The sequence below is a fragment of the Melitaea cinxia genome, chromosome 19, assembly GCF_905220565.1.
Source record: "Melitaea cinxia chromosome 19, ilMelCinx1.1, whole genome shotgun sequence".
Classification (NCBI taxonomy): Eukaryota; Metazoa; Arthropoda; class Insecta; order Lepidoptera; family Nymphalidae; genus Melitaea; species Melitaea cinxia.
This window is the reverse complement of record NC_059412.1, coordinates 6,557,501-6,563,357: the sequence shown is the minus strand read 5'-3', so window position 1 is coordinate 6,563,357 and position 5,857 is coordinate 6,557,501.

Here is a 5,857-nt window from a genome sequence, read left to right as displayed (position 1 = left end):
GTTGAAGAGATCATCTAATAAATAACAAAGTCTTTACATATTTATAAGTATTAATAATATTGTTTAACAATTATAATTATTTGCATTCCCGTACGGTAAAGTTTCTGAAGAACTGTCTCAATCCAAATACTTTATAACATTTTAGTAATCCAGTTTTTTTTCGTTTTGACTGGCATTTGTAAAAATACATTACCAATAAATAATAGGTAACTAAATAAAGCTAGAAAGTACGCTCAGTTTCGTTCCCCCGTTGGTCCTAAATTTCCCCTCGCCACTCTCCCGGGATCATCCGCCTATTTCCGCTCCGGCCGACTCAACCGCTCCACTTGTCATGAAATTTGGGTCACCGCGTATTAGTTATCTGTATGGAATTTACTTAATGGTCAATAAAGTAATTCTTTAGCAAGGTCACTAATGATGCGTAGAATTTTTCATTTTATTCATCCAAAAATGAACTATTACAAACGTGAATATTTACAACTATCTCCTTTGGGCGAGTGTTAGTAGAAAATTTAGTACCCAATTTAATGGCTGGCTCATTTAAAACTTTGTATTTCGTTTGAAACTAAGTATTTGACAAATCTTTACGAGCAATTTATTACGACATTTTACCGAACAGTGCGCATATGCTAATTGATGTCTGAGTTTATTTTAGTACCGTGTTTCATACACAATATAGACTACTAAACATGACCAGTCAAGCTCTAAGTGTTGATGAATTAAATTTTGTTGTTGTTATTATTTAGATTTGACTTTCGTGAATCTAATCATGTTTATAGTGAAATTCAATAAGCAGGAAAATATACTTTTCCGCTCCCTCAGTAGAAGCTGTTTCACGGAACTCACCGCATAAACCTCAATAACCTATACATTCATCAAGCAAAAAACGCTTTTTAATCCAACCAAAATTTAGAACCACACACCGTCTTGCAAAATGGAAATACGTGGAGAGATTTTCTTCACCGATAGAAAATAAGAACCTACTGCTGCATAATAAAGTCCATTTTGAAAGGTACGTGTTACTTGTAAAATTCAAGACTTCAAAACGTGTCATTCGGCGTAAAGCAAGCGATCTTTTAGCGACTTCTTAGTGTTCATGATAAGGTATACATTTGTAGTTCGCATCATCGGAACATCAACAATTTTCAAAACGAAACAAGAAATAATGAATAAAGGATTGATCCAATTCAAAATCGTGGGATTTTGTATGTAAGGTTAATTTTTGTTTGTGATAAATGGCCATTGGACATGAATGTTACTAAAAGCGGCGCCCGGCTCATTTCAAGGAGTTATACCTTCCTCTTTTTTGATGCGATTCTCAAACGCTTCAAGTTTCATCAATATATCGACTTAGGATAATATTGCGTTTAAGATAATAATTGTCTATCAGTTTTAACATTTTTATTAAAATATGCATTGCTACTTAGTCAATAGATGGGAATCGATCATGTTCGATTCGTTTATTATTAAAGTAAAAATTCGTCATTAACTAAAGATAAATCCTAATATGTAAGAAAGGTCTACGCTACAATATCGGATTATTTGGAATGTTTATAACATAATAGAGAGCATTAGTCCGATCCACTTTTGACATCATTATCTGTGTAGTCAGTCGACTCACGATAACCTGCGAGCGGTGTTCGTCGCACCCGCCCCGCCTCGAGCACTCAGTCTCGCACTACGTCGCACGCCGCTTGGACGTTTGCACCGCCTTGGTCCGTCGTACTGAGAGATCATCACTTTTGGCGGGTATTCGCACGGACGCGAACGAACGTGACGCGAGTCGGAATGCGCGCGTGTTGTCAACGCGTGCGTCCCGCCGTCACAGTGAAATCTGTGACTCGGAACACTTGGATTGCAGTGTTGGATTGTTACATGGAATAGTGCTCGGAAGTTTTTTTGTAAGCATATGCGGATGGATGCGGTGTCCATGATGTTGACTCATGCATGACGCGCTTGATCGCTGGAACTAGGAATTTTTACGACGAACTGCGCGATTGTTTCGATAGACAATTTACTGGCTTTATATTAATTCATTCAGTGTTAGATTTGTTCAGTCAATTACTATATAATGCTTTTAAAGCTTTCATAAGCTAAAAAGTAATTGTGATGAAAGAAAGAAATTTTCATATCGGTTTATTTTACCTTTCCAAATATTTTGTTGTTAATTTGTAAAAGTTTAGACAATTGTGTTAGATATAGACAATTATTATGCAACAATCAATTCTCATTATTATTAAAAGGTTGTGGAAAATTGTGAAAGTATTGACAATGCAAATTTTCTGCACTATTTGTCGACATATTATCCGTACTTAAATATTGATTCATTTATTTTTTATTCCTATTGTTATCTCAGGTTTGTCGTGCAAGTAATCAATAAAGAATAATTGTGTTGATGTTTTATTCATCCGGTAAAAAATCTGAACATTCACAACAAAAAGTCACAAACCAAAGTTAGATTTTTTACGACTAATTCAAGAAATTGTTTTTGTAACAAAAAGAACTCAATATCAAGATTACGTACATAATTTATTCAGAGATCACAAAAATGCCCCAAACCAAATACTAACTAAAAATGTTTTGTCACATCATTTTGTCATGTTTGTATTTTTAAGAAGAATATAGAAGAAAACGCTATGTTGTTCAAATTTAGTGAAGATGATTTCTTGATATTTTTCCCAAATCTTGTTACGACTATGTTTTTTACAAACAATCACAATTAGAGTGAGATGCTATTATCAAATCTAATGACAAGGCAATCATTTCGACCTCGACTTTAAGTGGGTTAATGTATTTGAAATGTGGAGCGGGCAAGATTTGGTTCTAATAGAAGTTTCCTCGTACACACGAGAATCGCTAAAACCTTGACTGACATTTTTAATTACGATGTTTTCACCGACATTAATACTGAAATGCATTTTTAACGCCATTTCATGAAAGGCCTCATGCCTCGACTTGGTTTTCTTACTTTTGATTTTTTAGTAACGATTTCGACATTCCATCTCTACTACCGCAAATTATTCCAAGTGGTATCTATCAATCACTAGCAAATATCCACGTAATGGTTCGTCCTTACGCTCATGAAAAACACAACATTCTATTTACTGCGCGTTTGTTAAATAAAGCAAAAAGTATTCGTCGAGAACGAAGCAATTAATCATTGACCGAACGGAAAATCCAAACGATCATTTTTCCTTCAATTGAGATTACAACTTGTCTTTCTCAACTTCGCTTCTTTTCTTATTCACACGTATATTAAAGTTGATATACGTTGAAATGACGTTGTATTAGTCAATATTTTAACAATCAGTTGGAAATGACTACACCTTGCATTAAGTTTGACAATGTTTCTGTTTTACTATCAGTCACTCAAACAATTAGTATAATTAGTAGTCATTTAGAAGACTCTAAAATTTTTATTACGTATTTGGATTTTTTGATGATGCTAATTATTTGTTGATGATTTGATATTCAGTATTGAGTGGAAATGTTTGGTAACCATAGCGTTACTTACACGATGTACTTGACTCTTTATGTTGCGTGGTAGTTTGAAACACATGTTCTGACGTGACGCTACAAATAAAAGCAGTGATCGTATTGACCATTTATAGCCACATACATATATGAATACTTATTAATGCAATATTCAATTAAAATTTTCCTTATCTGTTCTGTCTGTGTCTATGTGGGAATATATTTAACTTAAATTTATGGTTTAGGTAATTCAAATTATTTTATGTCAAATAATAATTATTTTCAACCTAATTGTAAGTTTTTGAAAGATTCTTAGGGAGAAGGTATAAACGAAATCAATATGAATTTAATACGATTCCAGCGGTAAAGCGAAGCATGACATGAATATTAACGGTTAACTGATTGCTTTACATCGATTTAGAGCACCGCGTCTAATGGAAATTTTTTTTCGCAGTAACCAACTAATTTGGATTGTGTGCCGTTTGACGAACATTCGCTAGAAAATGTTTGTACGTGGAGTAGATTAAAGCTAATTGGTGTATAAAACAAAGTATAATAAATAAAAGTATTGTTTTGTGATAGTGTTTTAAAACTTTTTCAAAATTTCGTACAGTGGTAATAAAGTGAAAGGGGCTGCTGGTATGCATATGTGCTATGAAAGACCCGGAGTGGTCAGCGCCTTGAACGGAGGCGTCGGGTAAGGACATTTCATTATTTATAGTGGACACTTGATAAAAATGAATGTATATCAATTAATCTAAATCTCAATTAAAATAAAAATTAGTGTATCAATTAATGCGTTTTAGTAAACAAACTCATCGGCTTATTATATTAGATTAGTACAAATGTCATTGATTTTTATTATAAGATCCTCTATAATTATTGATCATTATTACATAATCTATGCAAGTACATGCAAATAACATGATAGTTTAGGTTATCATAAAATGTAAAGACCACGTTCGTATGATCAAGTTTACATTTACGTAATATTTTTCGTCAAAAATCTTATTTTCTACTTAACCTAAAACAATAGGGAAGGGTGATACAATATGCTGATTTGATATTGTTGGTTTGTTTATATTTCATGGCGCATAAACACAGAACTTGACTTGGTGCGTCGTAATCGTGTTATAAAAAACAAAAATCAATTACAATGGGAGCCCTTTTTGGAGACCATCACGGAAAGTTATATTTTATGGCTGTCCTTTCTATATGATCACTTGAGTCAGTTTCTCTTTTATTTACTGTAAATTTTTTGTTTACATCTTTTTTTTTATAACGTATATTTTTTGTACTATTTCGGCAACGATAAAAGATTTTTTTAATTAGTTTTACGACCGATGTGTTGAGTTGAAAAGTTATAGATCTTCGTTAGTCACGCTCCGTCGCTAAAGTGGTTCAAATATTATGTGGACTACAAAAAGTATAAACTCTGTAATTCTAGTTACATATTAAATTTTATACGCTATGTATATTTAATTCATAATCGAAATTACAATGGAAATACAAATCCGGTGTACAGCACTAAACAATGTGGGTTTACATAATAATTTACTTAACAGCTATTAATGATTTAGCCGGAATAATGCATGACGCCGTTCGCTTTGTCAACATCGTCGACTTAAGACCGATGTTTGTCACTCTATTTTGTACTGTATAATGTTGTGATAAAGACTAGTATCATGAGCTTCGTTTACAAATTCATACAGTGATTTTAGCTATTCTATCGCAGAAAAAGTGTTACAAGATTTTCGTATACGGTCCTTTCGAAGACTTTTTTTGCTAAAAGAATGTGGCTGTATTGTTATAGTATAAATATGGCATAAACGCAAAATTTGTTTTAAAATAGAAAACTAGAGACCGCCTGCAATTTATACTTTAAATAGCGGTCTCAAGAGATTCATTTAGGGATTTTAATGATTGAAATAGGTGTAGAATGAACATGGTCTATTTAAACATTATAGTAACCAATGCACGATAGGGTACAAAAGATACGTACTTAAGTGCAATTCTATAAAGATATACCCCTTGCAGGGACCTGCAATATTTACTAAAGGAAGGAAAGTTTAAAAGAGTAGCAAACTGTACGTGCTTTTTCTTCGTGTTCCTATTAAACGTAATCCAATAAACTGAATCGGTGGCCGAGTCAACCATCTCACCGGCACTAGCTTGCTAGTACGGTACGTTCGCTTTGTTGTTTGTATTGCTGCAACAACAATCAGCTGCACTTGAGAAGTTATATCATCAGTTTTTATAGGGCTTCCATAACCTAAAGAGTACTAATTGAACCATTTTACTAAAACGCTGTCTGTTCATTTATGCGTCCTCGTGTCTTAGATATATATTTTTAGAATTATAAGAGGCTATTTTACATTTCTGT